This window comes from Phalacrocorax carbo, chromosome 22, assembly GCF_963921805.1.
Source record: "Phalacrocorax carbo chromosome 22, bPhaCar2.1, whole genome shotgun sequence".
Lineage (NCBI taxonomy): Eukaryota > Metazoa > Chordata > Aves > Suliformes > Phalacrocoracidae > Phalacrocorax > Phalacrocorax carbo.
This window is the reverse complement of record NC_087534.1, coordinates 6,139,487-6,158,319: the sequence shown is the minus strand read 5'-3', so window position 1 is coordinate 6,158,319 and position 18,833 is coordinate 6,139,487. Positions and strand designations below refer to the sequence as shown.

The 18,833-nt window shown below is 47.2% G+C and overlaps 1 long non-coding RNA gene across 1 annotated transcript; it reads right to left on the bottom strand.

Moving 5' to 3' along the window:
* Positions 1-408: 408 nt before the first annotated feature.
* On the bottom strand, positions 409-18,193 carry LOC135316754 (uncharacterized). The gene is made up of 7 exons (XR_010376007.1): positions 17,996-18,193; positions 6,211-12,972; positions 3,322-3,417; positions 2,354-2,418; positions 1,713-1,834; positions 1,130-1,328; positions 409-950 (listed from the first exon to the last, which is right to left on the bottom strand). It is a non-coding gene; the product is annotated as an uncharacterized LOC135316754 (long non-coding RNA).
* Positions 18,194-18,833: the final 640 nt, after the last annotated feature.

The window sequence follows — 18,833 nt, the reverse complement described above, 5'->3', positions numbered from 1 at the left end:
CTACAGCTGGGGCGAGATCATGGCCTCAGTGTTCAGCCCTCCCCAGATTTGAGCTGTGTGCTTTGGAGCTCTCGGGATTTTGCGCCATTGCTGATCTAGGTTATATGGCCTTTGGAGTTATTTCATTTGTATTCTATGTCCTATTGTTCCCTGGTGAGTATCTGCAGCACTGGTACCCGCTCCTCCCCAGTGGGCCCCTCTTGTCCCTGTATAAAACAGGAGCTCTGAGAAGCCCAAAAATGCTGTTTGGCAAAAATCCCCGAGCAGGCGTGGAAAAGCAGGGAGGCTTTGTGCTAGTTGTGACATCCAAACACCCGGAAGAGTGATCTTCCCCGGCTCGCCACAGGTGCCCTCCTCGTTGTAAATGGGCCAACACTGCTCTGCTTACAAAATTCTTACAAAGACATTCAAAAGCTCTTTTGTTACAAGAGGGCAGAAAAAAATGTCCTGACAAGGTGACAGTTTCCATCCCTCTTACAGAGCGGCTCCATGTAAACTGCGATGGAGAGTGGAATATTGCAAGTAAGGTAAGTTTGACCATATAAATTGGGCATTGCCCCCCTCTCAGGTGCACAGGACACAAGGCACAGGTGTCCTAAATAAACCTTAGACTTCGCGTTCTCCTGGGCATACAACCGTGCCAGCGCTCCTGCTTTCTTTGCTTTGAACAAGCCCATGGAAAGCATGGCCTGCCAGACTATAACTTCTGAATTAGGATGGACAGTGGGCCTGGGAGGTCCCAAAAGAGAGGTCTTCAGAGGGGTGATTCTTCTGAAATAGGATGCTCTTGCAGAAGCACAATGTGCTGGTAATAAATGAAAGAGGCAGAGATGGCAAAGCCCTTTGAGACACAGAGTGGGACTCGGGGGCCTGGGATTCACATCACTCATTTTCCCCCGATCTACTGTTCTCAGGTTGCTTCTTGTGCCTCTTGCCTTCATTTCCCATGCCTGTAAAAAGAGACTTCCTTTGTAACACAAACCAAAGCCCAGTGGCAGGACAGCAGCTGCCAGAGCTGTTACTAGCAGCATGCACATTCAGCCTAGAAAGGCAGCGCATCTTCCAGCAGCTGCCCACCGTCTTTAATTCAGTGGCCATCTTCCACCTCTGCAATGAAACTTTTGCTCACCCGGATGAGGACGGAGCTCAGGGTGTTTGCTCTTCACTGGCGAAGCTGCTGTGGTGTTTTAGAGACAGTCACTTCTTGGTGCTGCCATATGAGGTTCAATGACGAGGCACTGGGGGCCACAGGGGAAGCAAACGCCCTGTCCACCTTCCACGTACCACTTGTGCCTCTTCCCAGACACCGAGGACAGCAGCAGCAATTTCTGCTGAAAAGAAGGATGATGTGGAGTGGTTTTAAGCCTATCCACCCACTTAAGCAAGGTATTTAGACGCAACAGGTCCCTGGTTTGGAGCTGACAGGCGTTTAGTCTATGAAGACATGAAAGCTGTAATTTCCCATAATGAATAGCAACTGCTTATTAGCTGATCTCTCCTTTCCTAATTTTGTTTTATGTGCGATCTTGGCAGAAGTGCAGCCGTTCAGCTGCAGGTGGGAGATAGGAAATAAACTTAAATATGCAGGAAGAAAGAAAGAGTTTATCAGAAAAATGCAGTAAGAGAAATTTTTAAAAATTGCAGAAAGGGATCAGGGAAGGTGGGCTCAGGAAACATTTTCCGCCCTGGATCAACATTTCGGTCTGACTCACCTGCAGGTGGGAGCACAGTGGTTTTGGTCCCCTCTCTACAGCAACTTGTACCCGATACTGCTGAATGCGGCTCTTCAACATCAGGACTGGACGCACCATTTTAATTTCTCCTCCTCAGGAGGCTGTTAAAAAAATACAGTTGTTTCAGTTCAAGGGCCTAAGTGGCACCCAGTGAATCGCTCAGCGGTTCTTCCAAGAAGAGGGCATGGCAAAGGCTTCTCTGCCTGCCTGTTTTTGCTGTCTGATTTCTATTTCCGATATCTCTGAGCCTCACCTACAGCTCTGTTTCCCTGAATGATCCCATAAATGAACACAATTTGAGTGTTTTGTGACCTCTATCTTGTTGGAAGGAATGGGTCTTTTTATCTCCCAAGAGCCTACCAGGTCACAGGACTGTAATTACCACCGAATGATCCCGACGGGAGTGAGACAGGTGGGTCTGAAGATAAAGGACAAGCAGCCACACCATAGTCATCACAACCACTAAAGCCTAACTAGGACTCTGGGGCTGTCTCTGTGGGAAGGCTGGCTCTGAATGGACTGTGGAGAGAAAATAACACTCTCATGCCCTCTTGGCAGTCCCATTAGTGTTGTCAAGAGACTGGCAGAGCAAGGCAAGGGTTTGAACTGTCATTGTCTACCTTGCAATCATTCTGCAAGGGGAGTAGCATCATCTTCCAGGCTGTCCATCAGGGAATAAAATTTCCTCTCCAAGAAGAGGAGAATGGAGAAATGTCTCGATGAGGATCGTTAACACATAAATGCCGTCACCCTGAGTTCTTATTTTGCTGTTTTCCCATCCCAAGAAAGTTCTGCTTGTTCTAAACTCTTGGTTTCCCTGTTTGCAAGAAGGAATAACGCAGACTTGGTTCCCACTCTGGTCTTTGAATGGGGTTACTGAAGGAGGTGGGGTGGGGCGATGTTGGTAGTTGGACCCAGCCCTTTTCACTACCAACAGCACACAGACCGGTGGTTACACCAAAGAGTTAAAAGCAAACCGGAGTGATCAGCTTTAGAAGGTGTCATTATGTACAGAACCTAGTGTCAGACACCGCAACCTTAATCGTTACCTTCTAATCCGATCTACAAGGGGAAACCCCGGAGCCCAAGAGTGTCCCCAATAGGTGAACCAAAGGAGCAAACACGGTAACAGGGCGATAACAACCAGCTCCCACCCTGTGTACATGAAGTGACAGCCCAGGTAAGGCTAAGGGCTGTGTGGGGTGGAGGGCAGAGCAACAGCCCAGCACAGGCTCTGTAGCAGCCTGCTGCAAGCAAAACAGTCTCAACTTGGGGAATTTTTGCTTAATTTAATTTCTTGCCAATTAACACCAACTTCTGGTGTCTGATTTGGGTATTGAGGGGAAAAAGAAAAAAGAGGAGACTATTAAAAAACACTTAAGAAAACACATTACGTCCTATTCCCTGGGGCTCAGCTGAAGCCAAACGCTTTCTCTCTCCCCCCCACCCCATCTAAGTCTGTACCCAGTAAGGGCTGATGCTGCCCTTTGCTTGTTACTGGTTTTCCTCCACTCAAGCATTGGTCACCCACGTCCGTAGTCCCTCGGGTGTGCTCCTCTCCCACTGTGGGTCACCCGTGGCCACGTACCTGGCACGACTCAAACCCTGCGATTTATGCCTGACACAGTGATGATCGAGCCCTGCAGAACCTTGACAGGAGGCTTCAGCCTCCCCCGGCGGATCTCTGAAACAGAGGTTGGGACATTAATATACATCCTGCTGTCGTTTCGTTGAAACGACAATGGATTGATTGCATTAAGTGCCCTGTCAGCTATTCATTAAACGCCTGATTGAAGACTGTCACTGATGCCTTTTCTCTTTTAATTAAGACAGGCACTTCTGAAGGCCGGCTGGAAGCCCGGGTGCGGGATGGGGCGGCAGGCACGGCTCCGGGCTCCTGCTGCGGGTGCTGGGCTGGGGGAGCACCAGGAGGACCCTTCCCCTGCTCCCCGCGCTGGCCTCGGATTCTGACTTTGGAGAGAGTGTTAATTAAAAACTGTTTCAAGGATTCATCTGCTGAGGCTCCTTTCTTAATTAGCACACCCTATTAGCAGTAAAACTGTGTAACACAAACAAGGTTTCACATATCTTCCCATTTTCTTCTCTTACATTTGCTGGAGCGATAATGGAAGATGGATGATCTGGGGGTGTTTCAGCTGATTAGGAGCCAAATTTTTGTTTTCTCTGTCCCTTTCTGCCCCAGCGTTACAAACATCCAGCTGCGGGAGATTTCCTCCGTGTGAGCGGCCCAGGGAAGGGACGCTTGTGCACGCAGAGGGCTCACTAATGAAGAGGTTTGGATGGCAGTAGGCACACGCCGAGCGTGTTAACATGGCGAAGACCAGCTCCCAGAGGTGCCCCAGAAGACCAAAACAGCAATAGCAAAGAATAAGTATATTGAGCCAGAAAAATGGCTTTGTTGGTGCTGAAATACATGATCTCGAGCCTTTCTGCACGCTTCGGTTACAGGGGACAGCATTAACCCTTCTGGAAACCACAGCACCTCACTGAGGGAGGGAGAAACGCTGAGTTATGCCCCACTTTGCACGGCTGCGGCTGGGTCGTGGGAGATGCAGCCGTGCATCCTTCTCTGCTCACTGGTGCCTGCAAGGGGGTCCCCTCTGAAGCAAAGGGCACAGCCCAAACCCCCGCTGTGGAAACCGTCACCCGGCTGGCGGCTCTGATTCATACCGGTGGTGTTTATCCAGAGCCACATGCCTGTGGCTTGAAATGATGGAGGGTGGTAATTTCTGAATTCTTCAGAGGAATACAAAGCCCAAATATTATATTCAAGTACAGAGCCTTCAAAAACCCTGTTAACAGGCTTCTCTTCATTATTCCTTTGATTTGCATAGTGCTGTCTTAATGCAGACTAAATGTAATTATTTCTCATTGTTGTTTTCCCTGTATTAGTAAAAGCTAATGCCACAGGGCCTTGTTCAAAAACTGCCTGTATAAATATTGTTAAAAATAAATGCATAACATTAATTCTCCATCGTTCATGTCACTTTATTTAATGCTCTAAAAAGCTAATTACCACTAATTTTATTCTACATCTTCTACAGGTCTTACAGTCTTGGCACTATAAGATAAAAGAATTAATTGTTAATTAGCATACCTTTTTTTGGAGAACACTTTTTTCTTTATCAAAGATTACAAGAGGAGGAAGAGAGGGGGAAGGGGAAGAAATGAAGCTCTCAATATTTCTGCCAGCCACGGTGCCAAAATGGGCTTTTTCTTAAACAACACAAAACTTTTATCTGGCCCCGGGGAGGAGTACAAGCTATGGTGTGTGAAGCCAATAAAAAGCATCAGTATTATTATTAGTTTTCCTTGCACTGGATGTCTGAACACATTGTACCCGACTGTGTCTGCAGCCTGATGGATTTGTAAAATGGGAAATGATGTCGCCGGAATTTTAGACATCCACCACCAAAAGCCAGGGTGCCCTTCACTGTGAAATGACCGGGGCGGCAGCACGAACGTTAACTCTGAACATTACCTGAACATTAGCATGGTGGTATTGCATTTGAAGGAGCGTTGGTGGGGGATGCCAAGCATTGCGGTGCCCATTCCCAGGCATCCTAATGCCCTGGGGAAGCCAAGAGACCTCCAAGCCGAGCAACCAGGCATGAGATATTTCACATTACCACCTCAAAAAGTCTTAAATACAATCAAAACCACCACACAGGATTAGATTTATGGCACTCCCCTGAAGGCCTGTGCTCGTTGCCTCACGTTTCTCCGACCCCCCCGCCATAGCCGTGCCGCTCACAGTCAGACAACACGGGTAGAGCCCATGTAGAAGACATCCAGGCAAGAGGGCAGAGGTAGAACTGCAGCGTGCACCGCCCCACAGTGCCTATATGGCTCCTGCACCCTTTTTATCCTGGGGAGGAGAGGGTGTCATAAATTTCTACAGAACTTGCTTAGCACGGACTACCCGACCCTTTGGGCTCACCTCCACACGTAGTGCCTCTCCTCTACGGAGACCTCTATGGAGAGACCATAGGGCACAGGAAACTTTTCCACCTTTCTACCCTTTTCTGGGGCCCCCCTTGTCCAGCCCAGATGGGATTTCAGGGAAGGGATAAATCAGGGGCGGGGGGCTCCTGTGGGAAGGCAGTGGTCCTCTTCCTGCCCTCGTTTCACGGCGCAACCCACTGGCCTCCATTCCTTCGCTTCAGTGCAGTTGCCCATCTCGCTCGTGTGTTCCGGGCAGAGATGTTTACAGTGAGCGTGATCCTGACAGCAGCAGCTTTGCAGGTCACAGGCAAGTGCGTTTCATCAACTTTGTCTTGCAGAAGCCAGGACCCTGCGGAACATCACCATGCTGACGCACCACATACTCCCCTCCCCAGCTTAACCCTCAGCTCAGCCGGGAAGGGCAAGACTGCGTTTGGTTTAGCCTTAATGGCAGTTTCTTTGCCCTTGCGCCCAAATTTTCAGCCACCCCCCACCACAAATTCTCTAATACCTTCCCAGGGCAATGGGCCACCAGGCCATTAATCTCCGCTCCAACAAGCACACCTTGGAGCCTCGCCGTTCGGTGTCGCGATGGGAGCGTGCTGTTTATGCCAGAGCAGACTTGCTGGCTTTGTGATATATTTATAGTTGTGTTGCTTTTCTCTCCAGCTAATTGGAAATGTCAGGGAACTTTTAATTTGTAACAATGAAGTGAAACTCTTCCGCCTCCGTATTTACATAAATTAGGGGGAGTTTGCACACATACATTTCCTGGAAGAAAAGACAAAAAAGAAACAAATTCAGGATGAGTTTCCTACTTGAAATATTCATGAAGCCAAGCATAAAAATATAGCAACTCACTAGACAGACTTGTCAAAAAGGAAAATTAAGGACAGAGCCATGGGGACAGTTTAAAAGCACATCTTGGTCGGCTGTTTGCCCTTCCCACTCATTCGGTGGTGGATTCTGCCTGCTCAGGCTTCATCACGGGCAGGAGGGGACAGTCCCTTGCACCGCTTCTGGTGCTGCCCGGTCAGGAAGGCAGCACATCAGAGGTGGGCTGTGTCCGTCCAGCCGCTCAGCCCCAGGTCGTGGATGGGCTGGGGAGGGCTGGCCGGTCGGAGCAGGACATTAAATCAGTCTGGCACGTCGGTCAGGCTCAGGGCCCGCGGAGCAGCCTCCCCCGGCCCCCGTTAGCGCGGGTCGGGACCCGCCGAGAGCTCCGCTGCAGGCGGCAACCGCAGGGCTGCGCCGGGCTGCGGCGGGTCTCTGCCTCAGGCCACTGCCGAAGGGGGTTTGTGGGTTGTTATTTTTTTTGGCTAAAAAGATGGTTTGATTGATTGGCCGCTGCTCTGCAGAGGTTCACGCAGCCTTAATGAGATGCCTTTGTGAGGAAATACGAACCAAGTGCCCCGGCCCGGGCAGGGCTGAAGGAAACGGAGGATTCTGGGGTAGAAAATGAGCATCTATTCAGCAGCAGCCAGCAGTGGATTCTGTTACTTCTCAGCAGGAAGGGAGAGCCTGAAAAATTCAGTGCTTATGGCTTGTCCTAGCTTCCTCTAAGCATCTGTCCACATCCATGACCTATCACCTACTCCCAGTAAATATTTAAATCTCAGATAGCGTAGCATTTTTGGCTATTTTTATTGCACCTGCAGTCAGAGCACAGCAAGGGTCAGTGATTCAGCTGCTGGCATAATTCATACACGGTATTCTCCAGCGTTATCCTATGAATCTACTATTAACCTGCATTATTCCATTAATTCAATATTTATCTCTGGTGCTGTTAATGGAGTATTTGATTTAACAGTACATGAATATTGCATCCTGCAGCAGTAAGAAAAAAGGTGAAATTAGAATTTAAAACCCGAACAGGATAATTGCTAATCTAATATACTTGCAAAATTGTTAAACAGAAATTCTGCAAGGCTTACCCCAACCGTGGGGCTGACATTTCAATCCAGTTAGCACAGATGGAGCATTTTGTAATTTGTACAAAGGGACATATTCCAGGAAGGATGCTGGAACCCTGATAAGTTCACATCTGTTAGACGTTTCATATGGTTTGCTGCAGCTACACAAAAATTCAACTCCAAGGGTAAAAATATGTCTTGGAGGAGCAATAACAGCTTGATTTAGTCTTGACGCTTTGTCATTTTCAGTTGTGATGGCACTAGGACGCAGCCTGTAGAAAAGGTCTGGGCCCCACATGAACAACCCATATGGAGGAACTGGGCCTGGAGAACTGTGAGTCGATTCCCTATTCGTGTGTTCTTGTGTCTTCAAAATTGCTCAGAAATTCTTGCTTGCAGACCTCGTAAGTTCCCAGACAGACTGAAACCAAGTAGTGATGGTAACATAGGCTTTGAGAGAAATCTGATCTCTTGGATAGCTCTATTTTGGGCCGAACGGTGGACACCTGACAGATGCTTGGCTAGCATCTCCCAGATAATTGCCACATTTTCATTTGAAACTGCCAAAGATGGAGAATCTTCCACTGTTTGTTTTAGTGGCTGATCATTTGCACTGCTGATGTGTTATGGCTTCTTTCTCGTCTCTCTTGCTGTAGTTTCCAAATACTGGCTTTTGTTGTTCTTTCCTACAGTCCGCTTCAAAAGAGCCGAAGACCAACTCACCTTTAGGTTTCCAACTTTAAGCTATGTTAAGAACTTAGCATTGGTCTGAAATGTTTGCAGAAAAATACACAGCTGGAAAAACATAGAAAGGGAAAGCTGGCCAAAGCTGTCTGTCAGCGCTGCCACCCCGAAGCCCTGTGTTTCATGGCTTGGATCCAAGACCTGCACAGAAGCTCTGTGCTGCCATCTGGGCCGCTGCACGCTTGCTGAGCCGGTTCCACCTGGCAAACCTTCTTCTTCCTGAAATTTCCCCTCCTGCACTAAAGACAAGGACTTTGTTCATAAGTTGACAGCCTGTCCCGCACCTCTTACTGCACTCCTAATGCGCAGCTCATGGGAGGGTTTGAACATCTCTGTTTCCTTTCATTTGAAATACTCTTGCAGATTCCTGATCAGAGCTTTAATAAACAAAGAAGATGCTGTCTGCAGACAATCCCTTTTGAGTTTTATCTTGATTCCACTGCACGCTGGGAGAGGGGATTTGAAGCTTTTACCAGGGCTTTGTGGTTACCCAGGCAGTAGGGATCGATAAAGCTTGTTGATACATACCTCATTATCCTGTCTCTGACACAAGAAGCTCCTGTTTACCCAGGTCATCAGAGAATACCTTTAAGTAGGTCAGTCTGGGGGAGGAGGGGGCACTCACCCACCCTGCCTGTTTAGTAGTCAAAATTTGCACTGAATTTCCCATCTATCATGGGGTGGTGAGTGTTAATTACACGGGTGATGAGAAGCCAGGGAGGGTGAAGGCAGCATCAATCTTGTCCTTCTGGTACTTGCCAGAATATTCATGCAGAGTTTTTTCTTTTTCCCAGATTTGCTCAAGCGTGTAATGACGAGAGCTTTTTTTGTGGAAGTTCAGACTTCTCATACCACGAAAGCCTCCTGTTCTGACATGATGTTTCCAGCACTGCACTCCTGCAGCCTGCGGAAAGAAAAGGACTGTCTTGCTCTTGCAGAATACAGAGAGCATTTGCAAGTTGTCGGTGTTTCTCCCGGTCTCCTTTCAGCATCTGAAGATGTTAGCAAGCAAAGCTTTTATGGGGAGTGTAACAGACCAATGTTGAAAAGAGATAGCTGCTATCTTGTACGCGCAGGCAGTGATGAAAGGAAATCAGGGTCAAGGATCAGAGACTTTGTATAGAGCAAACGGATCAGACATGCAGTGTATCAAATTGATGAGATAGCTCTCACCTAGATATTTACAATATCAAGGGCCTTGCTGGAAGAGCAGTACAAAGGGAGTTTTTTCAGATTCGCTTGCTGCAGCGTGGTCAGCCACGTCAATATGCCACAATTACTGCCACGTGTAGAGGACCAAACTCCTCCTCACCTTCCCCACAAAGTTTGATCCAGGAAGAGATTTGGACGAAGTGCTGAATAATAGTTTTCTTACTGATGCTGCATGATTAAAACTGAGTCTGGGCTTTGGTACTGGACCTCGTCCAAAGTAACACCTTGGTAAATGTCTGCAATTGTTTGTTGCAATAGAAAAGTGCTAGTCAGCCGGTCCAGTGCCTTCCACAACCATCTCACAGCTCCCAGCAACGGCCTGCTTGGACCTTCTCATTGTTTGGACCTTCTCATTGCTTGGACCTCAGCGCCTGTGAGCAGTCCATCTGCTGATTTCAGTCATGCCTGGGCCTCTTGGCTGAGGTGTTTTAGCTCGGGGGTTGCCCAGAGTCAGGGCTGCTTTTCCTCACAGAAGGAATATCAAACCCTCATTTGTTTAATCCTTAAACATTAGGTTTTTTGAAATACCAAAAGTTCCCCACAAAGACATATAACCTTTCTCTGTGCAATTCTAAAGAATATTAAATCTAAGGGCTGCCGAATGAGGTTCTAGCTTGGCTCAGGCTCAGGCAGGCGTCAAACCACAGTTTTACATCTCAACAGCTTCCTGATAAAATACTTCTGCAGTCCATGCTCTACCCACAGGCCAGCCTGGGCCCGCAAGCAGTGGAAATACTGCATCTCTGAGAAGCTGGGTGCTCCCCACTCTCCTTTGATCTCACTTAAGCATCAGCACCAAAGTAGAATTAAAAAAATGCAGGATAGAAGAGGAAGGCTGCTGAGGTGATCAGCTGCTTTAGTGATGAAGGCCCTGGCTCCATGGATGGACTCAATTTGGTTCCAGCTGCATTTAAGTCATATACTGCAGCACATTTTTGTTTGGAATCATTGAATTTTTTAGGTTGAAAGGAACCACTGGAGGTGTCTGGTCCAACCTCTGGCTCTGAGTAGGCCAAACTGCAAGGTTAGATGCAACTTTATGGTTTTAATGAATCTCCCTTGATGTCTGCCGTCATGTTTGTCCTTCCAGGAACAGGGAAAATGCAGCTGTTTTCAACCAGTTTTCCCATAGTGTCTACACGATGGGGGCAAGTTTGGGAAATGAAAGAATTACATCAGGTGACAATTAGATGTTTCCCCTTCTGAATCCAAGCTGTCATATTTTTCCAGTTACTATAAAAGATACACCTCCAGATATTAATTGGCAGCTGTGTGCAATGGACTTGTTTCCATTAACACCAAAAGAGGTGGAAACCCCCTCACGCCAGGCTCTGTGGTGCCTCTGAAAATCAGGACGATACCTTGACTTTTACTGTCAGACAGAAGTGGTTAATATAGCCTGGTGACCTCTACCAGCATTTCTCACCTGTAATTCCCTCTTTTTTTTCCTCCACTGCTTGTCTGTATGTCCTGAATCCCTGTGTGAGTGAAGGGTGCCTGTTGTTGCAGGTAGTCCCTGATTTAAGACTCCATTCCCATGTTGGGAACAGATTTGCCTCAGGATATGTGAGAAAGTGATTAATTTAAATCACATGCAGTGATGAAAGAACACTTGTCTGACAGCAAATGTATCATCGTTCTTTGGTGGGGTACCTTTCTGCCGGGCTGAGGCATGAATCTTTGCCACACTCAGCCAAGGAACTGCTTTCCTTTGGGGCTCCTCAGGGTCCCCCGCTGCAGCCAGTTCTCTCCCCTCTGAGCATATCTGCGCCACTTCAACCTCGTCTATGCTGGGAATCAGGCAGGTTTTCCAAAACTGTTAGTCAGATACCACTGTTGGTCTAAATGAAACCTCTTTTTTTCCCTTTGTGGTCTGCCCCGCAGATCTGCAGTTGCGCCGATGCTGGCAACGTCTGATAAAAACTAAGGCTTTTTTTTTTTTTTTTTCAAACAAAAAATAGAGTAAGAGCCTTGAGTTTTAGTCAGAATGCTTTTTCAAGTAAACATTTCCAGCTGGCTCCAGTAATTACCTTCAAGGAAGCTGTCTGTTTGATTACCTGTAGCTAAAGGGAAACCTGCACCAGTTCACATTAATGCCCTTTCTCTCTCTTCTTTTGTTTCGCTTTCATCACTCACTAGAAAATCACTAATGATGTCAAACTCAGGGTTAAGAGGATTTTTATGATTTTTCTTATTGTAGCATTCTTCTGATCCAGGAGATTGAGCTGAGATAACTGGGACCTGCACCCAGCCCTTCAGCCCTTAGCAGGCATAAGCCTGATAATTCCACGTAGGCACAATATTCCTGTGGAAGACAAATCCCGGCCTTTAGCCGTCTCCTGCTCCTGTCCTAAGACAAAACCTCTGAAAGAAATTAATGATTCAATTTCTACTTAAGGCATCAGCCAGGAAGAGAGGCAAAACCTGTGAGTTGCTCCCTCCGTGGCACGGCCAGGTAAGAGCTGGCAGTCGGTGCTCAGCCGGCCATTGCAACCCTCCTGGTGCTCCATGGAGAGAAACAAGCACTTCCACAGGCCATTCTTCCTTCCACTCGGTCTGAACATGGACCAGGTGCTCTCTGAAAATGCCGCCTTCTTTCTATCCACTATTGGCATAGCTTAAGCAATTCAAATGAAGTGCCTGACTTTTAAAAGGCTACAGTTAGGTGCAATGAAACCCAGCCTCCCCTAGCAGAATGGTGAGAATAAGCGAGGGTTTGGTTCTCTGATCAGCCCTGCGGAAGCCCCCGCTCATCTTAAGCAGATCGAAAAAATTCAGTTTTGCTTACCTTCTAGATGGAATGAGAAAAGCATCAAGAACGATCTGGTAGGTCAGAGAGTACCTTGGGTTTAAACTAAAGTGAAAGGGTTCAGGTTGGAGGTTTCTGTATCCCTTTAAACCTTTTGAAAAGTTAAATTTAGGCCAATATCAAAGTAAAACACCATTTCAGCATGCCAAGGCAAAGTATTCATTTTGCCAGTGTAGAAACAGACTTTTAAAATTTTGATGCATTATTTTCCCTTTTTCCCTCTCTCTCTCTCTCTGCCTTTTGCTTGCAAACATTTGTCAAAGGTGGTTCAGATTCACAAATAATGATTTTTAACCTGGCCAGAAAATGGAAAGAGCAGAGCTGAAACTCACAGTCATTTCCCCATCTACAGCCTGCCAACCTGCCCAGAGTATGGACTTCTGTGCTTTGAAACAAGAGCAGTACAGATAAAGGATCACTTAAAATGGGTTTTTTGCCCAGTTTCCCCTCTGCCAGGGTTTCTAGCTCCAGACACAGCCTGAAGTGAAAGGTGATGACGGGATCATGGCAGAGGATTCCTACTTACCTATTTATTTACTCACCTGTTTAAAAAAAGGTGATTTCCCCACTTGCACATCCCTCACCACAGCGATAACTGCAACAGAGCATCGCCCATTTTCTATTAGAAATTAATTCTGATGTATGAACGTGCCAATGTTTATAATTAGCACAGTAATGTATTGGCCCTGCTCTTCATGGCTAATTTTTCATCTCTAGTATTATTCACTTGTTGGTGACAGTGACTGTTTTCCACCTCATAAAGTGACAAGACTCGCATGTCAACACTGTTTAATGCATTAAAGGTGTTTCACATTAAAAAGATCCACAAAACCCAGATGCACTGTAAACAAGGTAGAAGAGAGCACAGTTAGAGTGGGGCACCGCATACAAAGAATTCTTTCCTGTATAGGGTTTTCTGATGTTATTGCCCCTGAACAAACCCAAAGAAGCCCATGAAGACGTGATAAATACATCTGTCAGGCCCAGGCACCAGGAACATCCTTCTCCTTTAAGCATCAGCATTTCAAACAGCACAGTTGTCATTTTTGCATCAAAATGAATGGCTGGATTTTCAAGGGGCTCGGTGAAGATATGATGGCTGCTATGCAGAGACAGCTGACAACACTTCACGCAGGCAAACTCTGTCCAGATACGCAGTCCCATCAGGACAGAAGATTATGCAGAACTGTATTGATACCATCAGTATTTTATCTTAGAAGAAAATCCTGAAAATATTGACATATCCCTTTCAAGGCTGCTTTTATTTTAGTAGAATATTTTCATTCTGCAGTTTGAAATTACTTTTCACTTTGTAGTTATATTTTTAATCTCAAAACTGACCTTAAAATTAAGTATATTTACTCACTAATCTTTGTTTTCAAGATCAAAAGTCCTGACTCAGATTGAACTTCACCAGGAAATAAGTGGTTTCATTCAGGCTGGGAATAAGTTTTAACTTAGATTTGGCATCATAAATACAGAATTAGGCTTTGAGACAGTTTTGGAAAGCAAATTGTTAGTGGTTTCCATAATTAGAGGCTTTCATGGCTTGAAAAGTAACCTTCAGATCTTTCCTAGAACTCAGCTTTTTATCACCCTGCTGCCCACGGAATATTGCACCCGTTGCTTCCACCCACCCCACACAGGTACCGTCCACCCACCCCAGTCCCCGCTCTGTTCCCAGCTGCAAGCCCGCCCGGGGCGCTGGGCAGGCAGGGTGTCCCCAAGCACTCCGCTTTGCATCTGCTTGGGGGGTGGATTAGAAACCACCCGTGCAAACGTCGCTGAATCTCCCTGAATCTGCTGTCGCTGCACCTCTATCAGCCGCAGGGGAATCAGATTTACCGCAGGCACCAGTCTCCCCTTTCTAGCATCGGGGCAGGCACCCCCAGTGCTCTCCTTCGCAGAGCCAAAGAGCTGCAACACCGTGAATCTCACTTGACTTATTGCTTTCCCAGGGCTGAATTCAAAATTTCCATGTCTCATTAAAAGATGAGCTTTAAAGAGTAGTCCTCTCCCAGTCATCAGCACCCCCTCTGGATTCACTCTCCGGGCTGTGCAGTGAGGTAGGTTGTACCCATATTGTGGTAAATGCAGTAATACGCATTCTACATGACCCAGGGGGCTAGGCAATGATATTGCACAGCACAGTAATGTTTCATTCAATCAGATAAGGCACAAGAGAGGACCATGTTTTAAAACGAAGGGAAAAATTCTATTAGTTAGAAATTGGTTTCAAAAACAGAGCCCCCACTCAATTGCATTTCTTTCTCTCTTGGCCAAACCCTTAAATGCTGAGAGTCGACCCCTTGACTGGTGTAAATTGTGAAAGTTAATGTGGCCATGATACTTTATGATGAAGTTCTGGCTTGTATTAGTTGTATGCCAGTGTAAGCCCTCTGAGTGCCAGGAAATTATTCCAGCTTATAATTGAGATCTGTATCTGGCCCCCAAAGAGTAACTGCAGTCTATAGCATACAGGTAATGGTTTTATTAAGAACTTTTCAGTTCTCCTGCTCCTTTATGGGAACATTTTTGCAACAGATGAATAAGTATTTTCTCACTAGGAGCAGAAGAGAAAAATACTCCCTAAACTTTTCTGGACACTAGAATGCCTACTCGTAAGCAAGGCATTTTCTCCGTGCTGAGGAGCAGCAGGATGAGGTGACGTCATTACATGACGATATAGCCTAGGGTGGACCTGCATGTCTAGCCAAAGTGCTGTCTCTTTTAAAATAACTGACACATTTTCTCCTTACCCATAAGTATTTTTATCAATTATGTTGAAATCCTGCATGGATCTTATGTTCTGCTTACTCTGAATCGGTGAAACGGAAAGACCGTCCCATCGTATCGCGCTTTTCTTGTGCTTGCTCTGTATCTGGCTGCGTCTAAACTTTAAATCTTCTTGTGGCACCTGCTGGACGCCAGAAAGACACACGTCAGCATCAGCACTATTACCAACGTGTCCGCTCCATGCTGAGGTGCCTGAAAACTAGTGGTATTTGGGTTTCTCCATCCGTTTTTAGGCTTTTTAAAACCCTACACTCCTCTGCTCCCAGTTGCCGAAAACACAAGGGTAGTTAGTACTTAACTAAATGCAAAACCCAACATTTTTTTCAGCTGAAACTTGAGGTTCAAAATGCCCCAGAGAGCCCTTTTTAATGCCCATGTCTGTCTCTTCTGATGCAGACGCTTAGTTCTCGCATCTCTGCCCTCCTCCTCCTTGCGACGATGGCAACTAACTCCCCTCCTTTGCATTTTGTAGCTGCTCTTCTACTACAGCCCCTTTGTCAGGAGGGATTACCCCAACCTCCTCAGGTTGTGCGCGCAAAGTGCTGCGGAAAGAGAGCGAGCCCCAGCTGCACCCCCGCGGGGCCCCAGGGCGAGGGAAGAGCACCCGAGGAGACGACGACCTGATGCCTGGCACACAGTGGGCTTATGATTCTATGCTGATTCCCATCGGCATAGAATCATAGAATCATAAAATATTTGGGGTTGGAAGGCCAACTAATCCACTCCCCCTGCAGTGAGCAGGGACATCTTCAACCAGATCAGGTTGCTCAGAGCCTTGTCCAACCTGACCTTGAATTTCTCCAGGGATGAGGCATCTACAGCCTCTCTGGGCAACCTCTTCCCATGTCTCACCACCCTCAACATAAAAAAAAAAATAATCTCTTTCTTCTATCTAGTCTGAATCTCCCTCTTTTGCTTTAAAACCATTACCCCTTGTTCTACCACTACAGGTCCTCTTAAAGTCTGTCCCCATCTTTTTTATAAGACCCTTGAAGTACTGAAAGGCAGCAATAAGGTCCCCCTAGAGCCTTCTGTGCTCCAGGCTGAACAATAGGCTTTCCTCATATGAGAGGTGTTCCAGCCCTCCAGTCATTTTTGTGGCCCTTCTCTGGACCCACTCCCACAGGTCCATGACTAGCATTTACTAAGGCTTCATTTAGACAAGAGGCGTTCACTGAAGTGTTTAAACAAGATGCTACATCATGATCCCCTTTCTTTCCACAGAACTGGGAAATCTGGTTTTTGGTGACAGCACACCTGTAACTCCTGCTGTGGAGGATGCTCTGCACTTCACTGCCATTTATGCAAAAATATTACAGTGCTCATGAGTAATTATGTCATCTGTTCACCCTGCCAGCTCCAGCACCCCTCTGCACACAGAGGGAAGCCAGGCAGGGCCGTCCCGTGGGGAGCAAAGCCCACAGGGCTCACGGCACCGCTGCTGCCAGCCAGGGCTCGATGCAGCAGCGTGCCCAGCCCCATCCTCGCACCGGGACCGGAGAGCCTGCCCGCCCAGCCCAGAGCCACCCTTGGGTGCTGGCTCTGCATCGACACCCTCCCCTCTGGATTCACAGAGGCCCAGAGAGGCAACAGCCATCACCAGAACCCCCTTCTCACCTCTTCAGTTACACTGTCCTGCAGAGCGGCTCTCGTCGAAAACAGCAGAACAGAACAGCTCCATTGGAAAGGACCTACAATGGTCATCGGGTCCAACTGCTTGAACATTTCAGGGCTGACCAAGAGTTAAAGCATCCTGTTGAGGGCATGGTCCAAATGCCTCTTCAACACTACCAGACTTGGGGCATTGACCACCCCTCTGGGAAGCCTCTTCCAGGGTTTGACCACCCTCTTGGTAAAGAAATGCTTCCTAAAGGCCAGTCGGAACCTTCCCTGATGCTGCAGAGAGCAAGAGGTTGCCCCTCAGCTTCCTTTTCTCTAAACTAGACAAACCAGGGTCCTGAGCTGCTCCTCAGAGGTCGTGCCTTCCAGCCCTCCCACCAGCAATGTTGCCGTCCTCTGGATGCATTCAAGCACCTTCACATCCTTTTTAAATGGTGGGGCCCTGAACTGCACACAGTGCTCAAGCTGAGGCTGCAACAACGCTGAATACAGTGCAGCAATCCCCTCTTGACCAGCTGGTAAGATTTTCCTTACAGAACCACAGAAAAGTTGCAAGGGGAGGCAGCAGTTCCTTATTTGTGACTCAGAAGTGCTACTGAGCCCCAGCTTGTGATCAGGGATGGCTGTGCAGCAAAGGCAGCGTCCCAGGGAGTTTGATCCTGGAGGCTATGCCGGTGCTGCTCTGCAAGGCAGGGGAGCACAGGAGCAGCCATAAGCTTGACTGCTTTGCTTCTCCTCTTCTCTGCGGCCACCCCTCCAGCCTGCCGAGCATGTGTGCCTTTCCAACACAGCAGGCTTGCATAAGGAAACGTGCTCACGCAAACTTTTTTGTGTGTCATCAGACGCAACCACCACCGGATTCAGGAGCAGATGGTCCCTAAAGCAGATTTACCCATGCAGCCAGCAATATTGGGCCACGCTGAGAATAGATGAGAAGAAATCAAATATCTCATTTATATTTTCTCTGGTTCTGCGTTGACCTGTACAGCATGCAAGGCATAGCGTGCCACGGAATAGGCTACAGAAAGCAACATGCCCACAGTCATCTAGAAGAGCATAGCCCCCATTGCCCTGGCTCATCACAGGGGGGTTGGAGGAGATGACCTTTAAGGGTCTCTTCGTTGGAAAACCACTCTATGATTGTAACAGAGCTGTCACCAATAGAGAAAGTTGCTTTATTTCCCCAAAGCAGTGCCCAGCACCTGTAGGCGAGCCTGGCCCTCGTCTTCTGCAGACATCCAGAGAAAAACGCTGTGATCTCCTTTTCTGCTACTGCTGCCGGGCGCAGGACGGGACTTTTGATGATGTCGCAGCAGTGGGCCACACTGTGCTGACTGGGGCGGTGTGAATCTGGGGTCCCTCCTGAGCGGTGCGGAACGGCCCTAGGATTGCGCTGCCCTCTGTTGCCACACTGGAAGTGGAGTAATTGGAACTGAGTTGACAAAGACTTGGAACAAGGCCATCGTTAGTGTTCATTAGTAGAATATATTTTTTTAAATCTACCTCTAAAGTAAACAGCAGTTCCCCAAGACCAATTTAAAATCTATTTTTACTCCCATCCCTGAGAGTCTGGAAAAGAGTTTTGAAGAAAGCTTCTTTCAAAGTCTCTGGTGACTTGACTAATTAAATCAGGGGCCTCATGTGGGAAAAAAGAGAGATAGATACACTTTTGTAGCCTCATTTTTTTCATTCTGCAATGAAAAAAATCTATTTTAGAGCTTTTTTTTTCCTGTTTTGTGCTCTACAAATTCATGAGATTCCAGGAAAGCTGCTAAAGCAAATTACTGTCAAGAATAGCTTCCTACTTTTTGAAAAGGTGCTCACTAGCCCTGAAACACCACATAATTTAGAGATGCAGAACATGAAACTGTGATGACTTTTGTCATCCATGTACTCAACCTTCATGTTTCCAGGCATTTAGCAACCAGCTCATTCCCACTGTTCTGCAACTTTTTACAAAGGACTGGCCAGTACGGTGCGCTCTCTTGGACACTCTCCTTTCATTATTTATACTTTTGTCTAAAATATATGCAGTTTTAG